The 16,622-nt window shown below is 36.1% G+C and overlaps 1 protein-coding gene across 6 annotated transcripts in view; it reads left to right on the forward strand.

Annotated features, from left to right (window-relative positions):
- LOC132826279 (arginyl-tRNA--protein transferase 1) overlaps nucleotides 1–16,622 on the forward strand; it is a 209,734-nt gene that overhangs the window by 163,525 nt on the left and 29,587 nt on the right. The gene's annotated exons all lie outside the window — the stretch shown is intronic.

Consider the following 16,622-nt stretch of genomic DNA (forward strand, 5'->3'; position numbering starts at 1 on the left):
GAACATGTGATTTGTAGAAGTCCTTAACATTTGTAATTTGGCTTTGTTAACAAGGTTGCAAAATTCTGTTCTTAGCAGCAACTCTGATGTTTCAGAATTCCATTAAATAAGTGCAAATATCAGCTTACTCGGATTTAGCTTGGAATGTATGGTGAAGATGTTCATTTCTACTGTACAAAATCTTTAAAGTGCAACTCAATATTTTGTACCAGTGGGTAGTCTGATGTTACAGGAGTTACATTGAAGGTTTACAGTTAAGTGTTTAGAAAATTAAAACAAAATTTAGAACCAAATATCAAGGTGCACATAATCTAAGCAAGGGTATTTTCATTTTTAGAGTTGTAGTCGTAGAGTCATACTGCATGGAAGCACACCCTTTAGTCCAACCAGTCCATGCCGACCATAATCCCAAACTAATCTAGTCCCACTTGCCTGCACTTGGCCCATAACTCTCCAAACATTTCTTATTCATGTACATATCTAAATGTCTTCTAAATGTTGTAACTTGTACCCACATCCACCACTTCCTCTGGAAGTTCATTCCACACATGAGCCACGCTCTGTTTTAAAAAGAAAATTGCCCCTCATCTTTGTAAAATCTTTCTCCTCTCACCTTAAAAATATGCCCCCTATTCTTGAAACCTCAGTTTTGTTATGAAATGTACAAAATCCATCCAAAGTGCTCACTTGTAAATTTAAGGTTGTTGTGATTGTACAATGTACCAAGGCTCATGTCAATTTTAAGTAGCTGTCCAAGCATAGTCATAAATTCATGATGAGTGTGTAATTCTTTGAGCTTGCAGCATTTGTAGGAGTATGTTCAGGTACATGAAGACAATCACACTGATTCTTATTTAAGTTTATGAACCCTGTATTGAAAGTTTGTTGGAAATTGATTGTCTTAACTGAATATATTAGCAACAGCACATAAGAAAGATTGTTATGGAAAATGTAGATCACAGCTGACTGTCCCATTGGAATTATAAATGACTTAATAAAGCAGCGCCTATGCAATCCATCCTTGAATATCTTATTTAATTTGAAGCAATTGTGAATTATTAATCAAAAACAGAAAATAAGTAAATTGAACTTGTTTATCATTAAAGAACTAAGCGAATTTAAATGTGGCTGGCTTTTTACTGAAGAAGTCTGTTAAGAAACAAGTTGTATGCATTTGTACTTCTGACAGTTAATAATGTGAGTAATAGCGATTGTTACATCTCTTCAGTGAGGACAAAGTTATAGCAATATTCTCAAAATTTACTTGTTTTGGTCTGAAAAATGACAAAGCAAAAGGGTGAAATACTTGCTTGATGCAGTGTGGTGAAATTCAAAGACATATATGGAAACATCATTTGCACAGTATGTTCTTGAACTGTGCCCACAGCACAAATTGCCAAGGTAATATGTGACAAACTAAATTATCATCTGAAACAAGTTGACCTTGTCAGTTAGTACATACCTCCCACCAATGCTGTGTAATATCCATGCATTTATTTGTTTTGGTGGTCAAAATAGCAAATGTGTCATTCACTCATAATAGAAGTTACATATTCCATATATTTTATTTTTTAATCTCATTGACATATCAAGTTCAACCTTAATCCCATATCTGTTACAATTATTATTTTCATTTTTTAATAAAGTGATTAGAAGATGGATTGTAATCCACATTTCTTGTTCCTTGCTTTCTCTTTGAGAGAATATTTCAGTCTGATTGGTTTTCCAATGACTTCACTTTCTGGACAGTACAGATAAACAAAAGATAAAACTAACATCAGATTTGAGGAAATTGACACTAGCACCTGCTAAATCTTTGAGGGCTTTTTTTTAACAGGACAAGCACTACTCCTTTGCTGCTGACCACAAATCCTGATCCTCGTGTTTGTTGATCCTTGTGAACTTATCAGCTCAGTCCAAGATGGGACTTCAAACTTGGGCAAAATAAATAATTGATATCTTTGATTTGCTGTTAGTCCACCATCCAAGCAAGTTGTCTATTATTGGTAGCATCAGAAAGTAATACACAGAATGAGTTTCATTAACAATCTGGCTAGAGTAATCTGCCCTAATCTGAGCAATGCACATCACAGAGGGAGCCAGTATAAATCTCATACAAAAGGTTGTACGCCTCAAAGACATTTTACAGATATGTTGCAGCTAAGTCACTTGTAGAATGCAGTGATGCCACAAACCTGACTTGGAGAGGAAATTTCAGGGGATTATTTTTCTATGCATCTGCTGCTCTTGCCTTCTAGGGTGGGACTTTCATGAACTGAAATAGTTTGAAAAGGAAAAAAATGCCAATTTAAAATGGCTGCAGAGGTCATCTGACCACAATTTAAGCCAAATTGCATGAAACTATCAATAAACAAAAGCTTGTCTGAACTGAAATATTTTTTATCAAAAGAGACTGAAGGCAGAGAGGCATGAAGAAATGTGTATCTCTTCTTTTGATCTGATTTTCTTCTCAATCTGTTCAAACAATGTTATTACACACCTATAGAGCAGGTGGGACTTGGACCAAGAGTAGAGACACTAATACTGCTCCATAAGAGGACTCATCTTTTGATTTACACCTGTATGATCAGCTTCACATGTTTAAAATGAAAGACACCATCTGTAATTATCCAGTTTGGAAACAATGAACACAGTTTTTTGAAATTTATTCATGGTACATGGGCATTGCTGGCTGTCTAGTATTTATTGTCTGTCCCTAGTTGCTCTTGAAAAGGTGGTGATGAGCTGTTTTCTTGAACCGCTGGGGTCCATGTCCTTTAGGTAGACCTGCAGTGCCTTGAGGGACAGAGTTCCAGGACTTTGACCTAATGACAGTGAAGGAATGGCAATACATTTCCAAGTCAGGATGGTGAATGACTTGAAGGGGAACTTGCTGGCAGAATGCACAAACCATCTGCATTTTATGAAGCTGTGTTTGGCAGAGCAGGGTAAATAGAACTGGAGAAACTCCTATCTCTGGTCCCTCAGCAAAGACAAAATCCAGTGACAAGGCAAATTGAAGAAATGTCCGAATGCCGAGAATGCAAACGTATCTACAGTTTTCCTGGTTGCCCATCATCCAGGACATCTTAACTGACCATAGTCTCAGGTTAAAACCTAACACCTGACATATTCTGTAAAAGGACTTTAAGCTGCATTTTTAAAATCTTTTTGTACTGAACACTAGGCCCTTTTAACTTCGTACTTGTGTTGGTATATTCGATGTCTAATTTTTATTAGAAAAGCTCAGCAGGTGTGGCAGCATCTGTGAAGAGAAATCAGAGTTAACATTTCAGGATTCTGTGGAAGGGTCACTGGACCCGAAATGTTAATTCTGATTTCTCTTCACAGATGCTGCCAGACCTGCTGAGCTTTTCCAGTAACTTTTATGTTTTTGTTTCTGACTTACAGCATCTGCAGTTCTATTAGTTCACATTTTTGAATTTTTTTTTCAGAGTTAGCAAGTAATAAAGTTGCTCTTTCATGAGAAAACCTTATAATTGGGTCTTTATTGTTTCTGGTGAAGTAGTTTGTTGTATTTTGTTGGAACTGAAGTACAGCTTATGTTATGAAGAATTTAAAACGTCTTCTTTTCTGCTGACATGGGAGGTTGAAAAGAGTAAAGTTGATTTACCCCTCCTCACCTGGTTGTAATGCTCATTTTTATTTCTAATCTATGTCTCGAGATCAAACTGTATGACCCACCTAACTGCTAAGTCCTGATATCTCAGGAGGAAAGTGGTGTTTGATGTTTGAGATGGCCCACATTGTTTCCAGATTTGTTCCCTGGTAAGTCAGTTCTTCCAGAAAAAGAGAAAGAAATTCAGCAGGCTTAAGTTATTTGGCACTAATGACGTATGCATTCATCCATATTATGTTGTAATTGAGTGCCTCAATGAAATATCTCAACAACATTCATTGTCCAAATTAATAGATAGCATGATCAACTGGGGATGTTAGTATATATTTGAGAAACTGAAACCCATCTCTGGTTTTCATTCAAGGAAAGAAAATTGTAAGGAACTATTGGCAGTGTAGATGCTTGTTGCTTAGATTAGGTTCCCTACAGTGTGGAAACAGGCCCTTCGGCCCAACAAGTCCACACTGACCCTCTGAAGAGTAACCTACCCAGACCCATTTCCCTCTGACTAAAGCACTTAACACTATGGGCAATTTAGCATGGCCAATTCACCAGGCCTGGACATCTTTGGACTGTGGAAGGAAACCGGAGCACCCGGCGGAAACCTACGCAGATATGGGAAGAATGTGCAAACTCCACACAGACAGTCGTCCGAGGCTGGAATTGAGCCTGGGTTCCTGTTGCTATGAGGCAGCAGTGCTAACTGCTGAACCACGTGCCACCCCTTGTTCTTCACTAGATTTTCTTTTTGTATAGTGAATTTTGCTGGCAGTTATCACATACAAGCCCAAGTTTTTGTCATGACACCTGTGGCAAACACGGCTGAATATGTTCCACCTGAACCCAACATTTCTCTTTTTCACCTGGGTGGGATGGGATGAGATGAGTCCATTGTTCTTGCAAGAGCATTTCATGAAGACAACTGACCATTTATCAGATTTTAGATTCTGTGGAACCCAGAGTGTGGAAAATAGACCAGGGTAACCCTTTGGAAGAGCTGAGGTACCATTCTGGATATGTCCCAGGACACCTCTGGGGTGGTGTCAGGGATCCTTTATGTGGGAAAGAATGAATCATGTACCCGTTGGGATTATTTACTGTGGAGAAAATTGCGCATAAAAGGTGCAAAGACCCGTTGGATGTGACAAGGTCTTTTTTTAAAAATAAATGAGAGTGCTTTTCTGAACAAAATATAGTCAGCAAAATAGAATTTTCAGTGATAAATGCTGGGAAGTCCACGCTGTCCACCTCAGATCATTAGGCCAATGGAGTGAGGAATGGCAAATGGAGTTAAATTTATATAAATGTGAGGTATGGCATTTTGGTAAAACGAACAAGGGCAGGATTTACACAATTGATGGTAGGGCCTTGTGTAATGTTGTCGAACAGAGAGACCTAGGGGTTCAAGTGGACAGTCCTTTGAAAGTTGCTTGCCTTCATCTTTCAAACTGTTGAGTATTGGAGTATAGGGTGTCATTTTGAAGTTGTACAGGACTTTGGTGAGGCCACTTTTGGAGTACTATATACAATTCTGGTCGCTCTGCTATTGGAAGGATATTATTAAATTGGAGAGGGTTTAAAATAGATTTACCAGGATGTTGCCAGAACTGGAAAATTTGAGTTATAAGGATAGGCTGGGACTTCTTTCACTGGAGCACAAGAAGTTGAGGGATAACCTTGTAGTTATTTATAACATCAGGATAGGCACAGATAAGGTAAATAGCAAAGATCTTTTCCTTAGGGTGAGTGTGTTCAAAGCAAGGGGACATATTTTTAAGGTGGGAGGAGAAAGATTAAAAGGGATCTGAGGGGCAGCGTTTTCACACAGTGGATGGTTCTTGTGTGGTATGAACTGCCAGAGGAAGTAGTAGAAGCACATGCAGGTACAACATCTAAAAGACATTTGGATAGGACTGGAATAAGAAAGGTTTAGAGAGATATGGGTGAAAGGCAGGCAAATGAAACTAGTTTAGTTTGGGTACGTGGTCATTATAGACTAGTTTGATCGAAGGGTGTTTGTTTTTCCCTGCTGTACGAATTTGACTCTATAACAGGTATCCTCTTCAGTTTGTCCTAGGCCACCTGGCCAGACTTCCAGTCCTGTGCTCCTAAATTGCAAATGGAGAGAGTGGATGGTCATTTTTAAAGTGAGGGTGAAAGAGCCAGGATTCTTCCTAGTAAAAAAAAATCAGGAGTGTAATGTGTAGTGCCAATGATGTATTTATTAACTTCTGAACAATGCTGAAATATTGTTAGCTAACCAGAAGGAAATGAATATTCCCTGCATAAAGTAATGCTTTGAGCATTTTTTTTTAAATTTTGTCTAGAATCCTCAGAGTATTAATACTGATGCAAAACTCTAGAGATAGCAGTCAATTTCTCTATCTTTTGTGTGGAAACAGCAGTCCATTTCTCTACTTTCTGTGTAGAAATAACAGTCCATTTTTCTACTTTTTGTGCTTCACATATCTTCTAGTCAAACCGGTATGCTGCCGAGCAACGGATGCCTCGGAGTACTTTTCCCCTGACTTGGGAGAATGCTGACTTTCATACCTTACAGTCTGTTGCCTGTTATTCTTTAAATTTCAGTGTAAACAAATAGTAAAATCTAATGTATTTCAGCTCCTATAAACCTGTCACTGCTTTTCATCACTTGGCTGGGTTGCAAGCCTTAAAACATAACTGGGAATGCAAGTAGACTAAATAATTGTGTTATTTATAATTCCTTGTGGGCTGGATTTGATTTTCTACTCTCAACTTTTGTCAGTTAAATCACTTTATAACTTTTCTGAAAAGATGGTGTCAATTGTGCTCATTGTGTAGACATAAGTATTAATGTGTGAAGAAGATATGCATAATATTGTTCGTAATTTTAGTTTGACTTAGAACCTGTCAGTAAAATATTGAATATTTTTCATCATGCTTTTTTTGATAGCATCTAATCTGCAGCAGTTGGTCTAAAATCTAAAATATTACAAACATAAAATATTGGTTGATTATTAATAATATCATTCCCCAATGAATTGTTTTGTTTTCTTTCGGTTTTTAAAAAACCTCGAATATGTTCTAACTAAATATCTTTGACTCTGCAGTTGCATTGCAGGGAAGTGGTATCATAACTTATTCATTATTGTTCTCCTTATTTTAATAGAATAATTTATTTTTAGCAAAATATCATTTTATCCACTGAATTGTATAGAATTTTAAATAAATGTCATAAGCTTGTACAATAGTATTGCAAAGTGTGATTTCAGGGCATCTTGAGTTTAGTTATCAAAGAATGACATACTTATTTTGAGAAAAGAATATGATTGGAGAAGAATATGATATGTGCAGTGGTCGGAGCGAGGGATGAGAGCAAACACCAAAGGAACTGAGGTAAGTAGGTTTCAGAATTTTAAAGGAGAGTAAGATGAGCATTTGCCTGAGGAGGGAGAATGACAGCAATTAGAAATTAAATAGGTATGGAAAGAATATTAAGAAATTACCATAAATGTGAAAAATGAGCTTAAGAACAGGCAGTCATGTCATTTTGAGGTTATAATAGAAAAATTGTGGCATATGGCCACATAATTACTTTTGAGAGTTTGTTGTCTAGTTAGCTGATTATAATGCCTCACAATGCAGTTGAGTTCTTTGAATATACAAAGGGATGCAAGCTGCATCATGCAGAGAGATAGAGATCTGAGATTATTTAACTGTGGTATTAGGTTCCATGTTTGCTAGTTTGTCCATGACTAGGACGCTCCTCATGTATTTTGTTAAGTTGGGAGTTGAAGGTGGAGTAAAGAACCAGGAAGTTTGCTTTTATAATTGTGTGACAAATTGAAATTGAGTTTTTAGTGAATAATAAATTGAGTCTTTATGATTTATATAATGAGTGGGTAGGAGAAACTGTTTTGACAGCTATGTTTCTGAAATGGTATCTGTTCAGTCTGTGGCTGTTTCCTGGACCAGCTTTATGCTTTTTTCAAATGTCATTTTGTGTACCAATTTAATGTTTGACAATTAACTTGCAACACAATCTCTTTATGGATAAAAAATGGCCATGCTGACTCATAGGCGACACGGTGGCACAGTGGTTAACACTGCTGCCTCACAGCGCAAGAGACCCGGGTTGAATTCCCGACTCAGGCCACTGACTGTGTGGAGTTTGCACATTATCTCCTTGTCTGCGTGGGTTTCCTCCGGGTGCTCCAGTTTCCTCCCACAGTCCAAAAATGTGCAGGTTAGGTGAATTGCATGTAGTGTAAAGGTAGGGGTATGGGTGGGTTGCACTTCGGCGGGTCGGTGTGGTCTTGTTGGGCCGAAGGGCCTGTTTCCACACTGTAAGTAATCTAATTTAATCTAATCTAAAAAGGTCAGCAGAAATTAGAAATCAAGAAGTCAAGAATAATGACCACATTTAATCCAAATGTATTTATTACTTATGGTCTTGCATTAGCACTGTTTGGTTTTCCACTGGAACTAAAACCATAGTCACCAGCTCCACTGGATAAATGTCTGTGTGTATATATGTATATATTTATATATATTTAAAACATATGCAGGGCATGTTAAATGTACTTTGTAGTTGTAACTAAAATATCTGCACATCTTCAAAAAAGATCAACCTACATTTAAAGCATTTCAAACTGTACATAAAGGAAATATAGAATGGATATATTCAGGGACTGAAAATGCTGACTGGACAATACCCAATGATCCTAAGTGGTCACAAAAAGCAAAATATTAGAAATGGAGTTAATGTTTCTGAAATGTAAACTCTACTTCTCTCCTCAGATGTTGTCTGACCTGTTTTTCCATCATTTTCTGGATTCATCTCGAGATGTTGATATGCTATTGCTTTAAATACGAAAGCAATGTCAGTTCTTTTGCACGACTTAGGATCTTCCTGAGTTAGTAGGAGAATAAATCTCGTAATCCAATGTAATTTAACTATCACTGGGAGTCATTTGAATATGCTGAGTCAGTTCACCAATTAGATACTGTGGCATAAGGCCTTCCGAACCCTGGTGCAACTTCTGAGGATATGACAGAGCTACACATCTTTGAAGATAGATTAATCCTTATCTGAAGAAACAATAAGTCAAAACTATTCTGTATGATTACCATGTATAACAGAATTAGTATTAATGAACTTTATAATGAAGTGTGATTCTGAATTCAAAGCTTGTGGACATTATTTGAATTTGCTTTATCTTTGCTGAGTCTGTCTCAAACTGTGGCATCAAATTGCATTATAAAATATGGTGCCGAGAAGATCATGACAGCAGTGAAGATCAAGAAACAGACCCAAGATCATCTGGAGTAGAGAAAAATTCAAAAAGAGACTTTTTTTTAGGATATTATCAATACAACTTTAAGACTAACTCATAATTCACCACAGCCGATCAGCTGCTATGAGGAAAGAAATCTGAATAGAAAACTCAACCAGAAAAAGTCTCAAAGAGCCTTTTACAGTCAGAAATAAATGACTTAATACTTAAACATATTATTTTAAAGATGCATTTACTAAGGTCTGTAAAAGGTGTGAACTTTCAGTCAGAGAATAATTGGACTTGGAAGTGCAGAGGTAATGGTCTCAGTTTTAAAATCAAGCATTTTTGGTTCCATCATAAATTCCTTTGTCATTTTATAATGAAAATACCTTATGTATACTTGTCATGTAATTATGCTGTCCAGTCAATGATAATGGTGCATTGATTTCCCTGGAGAATGGAGTTGGGGAGGGAAGTGTGTAAATATAATTTCCATAAACTGTTTCCATTGTAAGTGTGGACTTGGTAAGTTTTCATGGAAAAGTTTGTGCAAACAAAGAATTAAGATGGATATGTTTTGCTCTATTCCTGCATTTTGGAGGAGCATCTAGATTAATCACAAGTTCCAGTTGCAAAATGGGATTGTATAGTGATTTTATTTCTTCTCCTTAAGTAACTCTATTTAAATAATGAGGTTCTAACCTCATTGATAAAAGATTATACTGACTTGAACACCTCTGAAGGATTCAGCAGTCAGTGGCAATAGCACATAGTTTGTTTTTGCATTAATATTTTTATTATCTGTTTCATTAGTCTTTTGTTTCATTGCTTTGAAGCAATACTTTTGTTGAGTTCTAAAAAAAATTATTAATTGGAGAATGCACATCAAATATGTCTGTCCTCAACTTGTTCGCAATGTTTAAGCATTTGTAGCCATTGTATGTGAAACACAGTGAGTGTCAATAGTTCAGTGTGATGTTACAAAATGATACCAACTATCGATGTATTCATACAGGAAATGAATTCTCAAACTTTTAAGCTTAAGTTGCTGAAATTGTGCCTTTCTGTAACCATAGTTCAATTTCATTATCCACAACTGGGCAGAATCTATGTATATTTAAGGCTGAGATGTTTGATCAGTTGGGAAATCAAAGGTTACAGGAAAAGGGCAGGAAAGTGAACTTGAGGAAGTCAGATCAACCATGATCCTATTGAGTAGCGGAGCAAGCTTTCGGGGCTGTATGGCCTACTGCTTTTCCTAGTTCTTACGGTCTAACTAGATTGTTCCCCTTCCATGCTGAATGGTGCTACTGTCTCTATTCTTGGCCCATATTTTGCAGTAAAAATAAGACTGTTGTGTTTCTACAGTACCTTTAACATGGTAGAATGTCTCAAGACATTTTACAGGAGTGTTATTCAAATCATGAAGTGATGGCACTGTGGACATTCAGCCCACCATGTGTATGCAGAAATAGTACACCAAGCAGTGGAGATTTAAATAATTTAATTTGCATTGGATGATCTTGAGATATTCTTGAAGGCTTCATTAGTGGAAAGGTAATTTCAGTGATCCTGTAGTCCATAAAATTTTCATAGATTTCAAAAGTCTTGAACACGCATGATTAGATATTCCTGAAGGAGGTATGGAGGGAGATGATTGTAACTAATTTGCCAGCAGTGTCCACAGGCTCAATACTGTGAGTGAACAGGGCAGAGGTTACCAAGATTCGCTCCCAGAGGTTGCACTGGTAAGGAAGAAAATATAAGAGGGCAATTCAAGTATCAATTTCTATGGAGACAGTTTTGAGAGTCTTAATAGGCCATTTAGAAGATCACATAAGCACAACAGGAAACTGCTAGATATGTCAAGTCTGATATGGGAGTCTTACGGTTAAGGAATGTTTAATGATTGGGATAAATCTATTACTCTTTCTCACCCCAGCTAATCCACTGGAATGGTCCTCATTTCTACTCCCTTAAGCCAATGGATATGTAGTTTACATCTCCATCTGTTGTTTCACTTTCCACCTTAAGACATTTCTTAAACTTTACCTCTTCTGACCTACTATCTCCATATGTGGCTCAGTATCATTATTTTGTTATACAATGCTCCAGTAAAGTTTTTTTTAAAGTTGCTATATAAGTTGTTAATGTCAAGATTTGGGAGGCAAAGTATCTGAGAAGAGAGAAATGAAAGGAATCAGAATGACAGAAGAGAAAGGCTCAGAGGAGTTAAAAGGAAAGTTTGAAAAGGGCGAAGAAAAAGTGAAACTTGAGGAAAACTCAAATTTCACAGAGTTGGTTATGCAGCGTTTATTAGAAGAGAGATTTTGCTTGTATGTAAGAAATAAACGAGAGTCCATAAAGTTGGGATTGCACTCTTTATGCAATATTGATGAACTGCTGTCCAAGTTCAGAGACAGGCATGATAGATAGATGAAGTGTAGAAGCTACATAAAAGACAGCACATCAACGATGCACTGGTGATGGTATTTCATAGGAGTGAAGATCCAGAATTGGGCAGAATCAGTTACTCCTCAGAAACATTGGCAATTGTCATAAGATCCAGAAGCAGCAAAGAAAAGAATGTAGGCTAAGGATCATGAATCTTGGGCCAGGAACCAGATTGTCAGTGAGGCTGAAGTCAAGTTGGCTAATCAGAGGCTTAGCAGGAAATAGTGGTGGAGAACCAAGCTAAATGTCAACCAAAGTCACTTTAAAATTTAGGAAACAGATCAGAGATGAGTTGAAGCTGAGTCTTATGCTGTAGCCCAGACTAGGTGTGTAGTCTTGATCTCCAGATAAGACCAGAAATTTTGAAACGAAGTTTGAGAAAAAGATCTGCAAAGAAAACAAGGAGCAGACATGATCTGGAAGTGAGCAGTGATGGGTTAAGTTAGCAGTTAACTTGTAACTCAGGCTAAAATGTTAATTGTCAGAACCGGATGAAATTTAACAGTTAGAAGAGAGGAGATTGGGCAGGAAGAGCAAAAGATGACAGTGGAAAGCCAAAGATATAGATGTAAAGTAAGGAACTCCCCAGGGATAAACTGCCCAGCAGTTATTTTGGAAGTATCCTGTCAATGCTCATGATTACTAAAGATTAAATTGAACACAACTTGCGGAAGCCACACAACATGAAAATCAGGAAACATGCTATCTGAGTTGCCTTGCTCCTCCAGGCTTTCTATAGCAAGTCTATGGATGAATGTAAGTCATGAATGACTTCCATTTATTATTTAGACCTTTCAGTTCATTCCTCCTTACTATCCTTCCAGGCATCCTCCTTGTCTTCAACTTGTATTTTCTCTGTCTGCTTAAATATCCCTGCAAATCTGCCCCCTTCTGCAGCCTAGTTGTCACCAAAACATCTGATCCATTCTACTCCATCTTTTTGAAAAAGATGTCCATTAGGTATCTTGGTTGTTTTTTAAAAATGGTTTCATCACAGTTGATGCTGTCAAGTGAATAGAATTTGAGATGTATGCACAAATGTTTTAAACATAGAAGCTTTCAGAAATACGTATTAAAATAATACAAGTAACTACAATTGGAAGAATAAATATTTTGAATACAGAAATTAAGGGAAGCCACTCAGAAGTAAAATAGATGTTCTGATGTGGTATTGGGCACAAGCAAAGGACAGAGGAGATTTGGTTAGATAATGGAGATACGTTGAATGAAACAGAAAGCTTTAAAAAAGTTGTAAACAAAAATAGAGTCTTGTGAGCATCTACATTATCCAAAAGCCATAAAATTAGTTTGGGCCACTCAGCAATACAAGTCCCTTTATTATTAGACAAATTACACAACCTTATAGGCTTTTTTAATTTTAGGAATAATATATTGAAATCATTTTATTTATCTGTGACTAGCATCATAAAATCAATTTTATGCTAGAAATTGATTCATCAGAATTATTTTTTGGATGCGAAAGAAATTTACCTAGAGACTGTACAAGTCTGAATAAACCATTGCAATTAGCAGAAATCATCACAAACAAGCACCAACCCTGGACTAATAACAACTTAAACTTAATGAACACTATCCTAAATATGCTGTTTGGAACTTAAATTGAATTGACTTCTTTCTCTTGATTTTATTATCGTTAACTTTAAAAGAAAGCATTTGCAGCCTCAGCCCAGATTGGATTTAGTGATCTATACTGTTCACCCTGTGTTGCCATTGTGTCCAGTTCCTGACTCCCAACAGCGTTAGTCAAAATAGACAGGTTTGGGTTACTTGCTATAGGAGGCAAAGCATTCAACCAGAATATAATTGAGTCAATCTATATTAGTGTAATGAAATAAGTGAATGGGGCCACAAAGTCCTTGACTACATTTATTAAAAAGAATCTACTGGTGTCCTCTTTCACAGAAAAGACAGAATTTTAATAAATTGAAGCACTGCCTTGCTTCGAGATGAATTCAGCTGGAGTTTAATGAAATTCTTCTGCTTTATATTGCAATGCATTCAAGCCAATGGAAACCATATTGAGAAAGTATTATATTTAAGTTTAATTAAAAAAAATTCTTCAAGAATAACTGACGTAGAATCTATCTGGTGACAAGACTGTGATACAATGTAATCCACTTACAGTAATTCAGTTTTTGCAACACTTAATCATATTTCTGTTTTTGAAATGGGCCTGTTTTCCAGTAGGTGTCTATTTTGTTTGAATCAGTAGTTGCCATTCCTTATTATTAATTCTCATTTATTAAGGCTGACGAGAAAACTTCTGTTCATAGAATTGCATTTCTCTGTATTTCCACTGTTGACTATCTGGAGAAGAAACATGCTAAGACTAAAGTCTAAAAATACTTTTTTGCATATTTTGGCTTTCCTCAGATCTGGGCAGCTGACACAGGTTCGGGTAGAATGTTCTTGACATGAATTGTGTTGAATGATTATCACGAGCAGACTTTCAGTGTTTGTTAGGGAAATTGATTGAATTTTTAAAAATTTGAAAACAATCATAACTATATTAAAATATTTTGTATTGTTGTCAGGTACTTATCCAAAATCAATTCTTGAATGATCCATAGTTTCCTCCAGATGAGCAATGGTAAAATTAAAACAATTGTCTTCAACTCCCAATAAAATTAAAACCATTGTTTTCAGCCTCTGATTCCATTCTCTGTCCCACCCACTGTTTCGGGCTCAACCAGACTGCTCATTTTGAGCTGAGTTCCCGACCCATGTCTTCTTTATTATTAAGAAAGAGTACTTCCATGACTCTAACTTTGCCACCTCCACCGCTGACTAAACTGATGTTAAAATTTATATTTATGCCGTTGTCATCTCAAATCTTAATTATTCCAATTTTCTCCTGGCTGGTTTCATATCCTCCACAGTGACTGTAAGTTTATGTTGTTTACCTTAGCCATTATTAAATTAATGTACATGCACATTTTTCTGCCCAAAGAGGCAAATGCACTTACAACTCCCTATAAAGTGTGGTGCTTTTATCAAAATGACTGACTTAATTCTCTTAACTCAGTTTTATCATGAAGTCATATGGTTTTGAGGTGTATCTGAGGAAAATTGAATCATGTTGGAATAAAACATATGAAACAAATTAAAAGTGAAATAAAATTGCTTTCTCATACAAGATGTATTTTTAACAGCAGTTGAGGAATAACCAACATTAAAGGGCCACCTTTGTACTGAACCCTGCTCTGTTTTCAGAGGATTACACTAATTCCTGTAGAAGAGTTTAAGCATGAATACAGTTATTCAACCTGAAAACTGAACACTGTGGTTCTGTTGTAACTGTTTTAGGCAGTGTGCCACTGTCTTCTAACTATAAACGTTTAGGCGCCAAGGAGATAAAGTGGCCTTTTCTCCCCCTCTCAAAATGCAAGTAACCTAAATTGCAGATCCATAGAAAAGAATTTCAAGATCAAAGCAGACCTTAAAAGTTTGATAAAACTATTATATTGTGTTTGATGAGTCAAATGTTGCATTGCTTTCTGTTGAAATAGAAACTGGATGCAAAACATGAAATACCTCCTAACTGAAAACAGGTTTAGTCATTTGTAGTGAAATATAATTCTTTCAAATTAAATTGTAAATCAATATGTAGTGAATAATTTGATTGTGCTATGTTTGGAACAGTCACATTATTAGTTCATTCAGGATTCAAATTCTGAACTTTTCTGCTGCAAAATTTACCTGTTGAGTTCTTAATTATATACAGAACAATAAATACCAGGCCAGTAATATGATCAGATGGCACAAAGCACTATATCTGACCTTCTGCCAAGGAAATTGCAGCTTTGACGATATTTCTATTTATCCACTGTTTTTGTAATGCATTTTTGGGCAGTATTTGGTATGATTGCTGATGTTTAAGTATGAAATATATAATTGAATCTGTATAATAGCAAGATTATTAAAGTTTACAGAGATTTCCTTCTTGAATGATTATAAACAAATAACATTTACAATATATTTTTATTTCAATTGCAATCAAATAATTTAAAGTTCAAAGTTCATTTTATATTGTACTTGCTTTTAAAATCTTGTAGACCTGTCTGGTTGGTGGCAGTGTTGTAGCTGGTTTATTTTTGGCAAACTTACACATTCACTTGATGCTTTAGTGAATGTCTCTGCTTGAAACCCCTAAGTAAGGTACAACACTGCTCTTAACATAGATTGTTTCACACCCCCTTTTGATAGCCTTCTGTTTCTGGATCTTTATCTTACCAGAATTAAACCACTCAGGATTTCTTTTCTCCTGCCATTATTGTTGTGGATTCTGCTAAACTGCATCACTGCACTTACAGGCTTATTCTTCCTAACTGTCTGGTTTCCAGCTGCAAGAAACCTACATAATCATTAACCTTATGGATGATCCTGTCTTTCTAAAAAAAAGACTATTGCAATCTGTCTCCCTGCCTTGTTGAAAACTTTGTTGTTAGGCAGCAGCCCAGTTTTTTCTTGTCTTCTACTCTTTGAGGTGAATAAATCAGTGCTTTAAAAGCAAGGTTTTTCTTCAAAGCCATCGGTTAAGTGCATGTAAACATAGTTCCAATGTCACTTGCAGAATGCAACAATGAAACTAAAACCATGTCCATCTGAACATAGATAATGTAGAAATCAAGCATAAAGCTATACATGGTTCTGTTCACATTAGAACCCAAATATCTGAAGAATAACATCATGAAACTTCATTAAATAGGAGAACATTTTACTCTTTAAAAAACTTGTAAGTGATTTAAATATTAGAAAGCAATTTGAACAAAGAAAGTGAAACAGTAAAATCTACACCATGTACAACATGAAACATCCATTATCAACAATCTAATTCTTGCAGAATGAATCTTTGCAAATTTGTTGACATTTCATCCTGTGCCCATTGTGATATTTATTTTTCCCATTCCTTTCTCCTCATTTGATTCTCCTTGATATCAACCATGTGCTCATTCCTGGCAGAGAACTGGCTTCTAAGCATTTATTCCTCCAGCTATTCATGTGTATGCTGTAAGATTTGACAGGGAACTTGGTGAGACTTTGTTCAGATTTTCCTTTATTCCTTGCAAGATCTAGCTGACAACGTAAACTCCACTTGTTTTGGGAACCTGGAATGTCATAAACTTTGTGTATGTAAATTATTTGCAGCTTTAAGTTTAAAAAAAAGTATAGTTTCCTTAAGTTAAGGTATCATGTACAATAACACCACACTAATAAAAATGCTACAGTTTAAAGATGCTTTAGTT

This window comes from Hemiscyllium ocellatum, chromosome 22, assembly GCF_020745735.1.
Source record: "Hemiscyllium ocellatum isolate sHemOce1 chromosome 22, sHemOce1.pat.X.cur, whole genome shotgun sequence".
Classification (NCBI taxonomy): Eukaryota; Metazoa; Chordata; class Chondrichthyes; order Orectolobiformes; family Hemiscylliidae; genus Hemiscyllium; species Hemiscyllium ocellatum.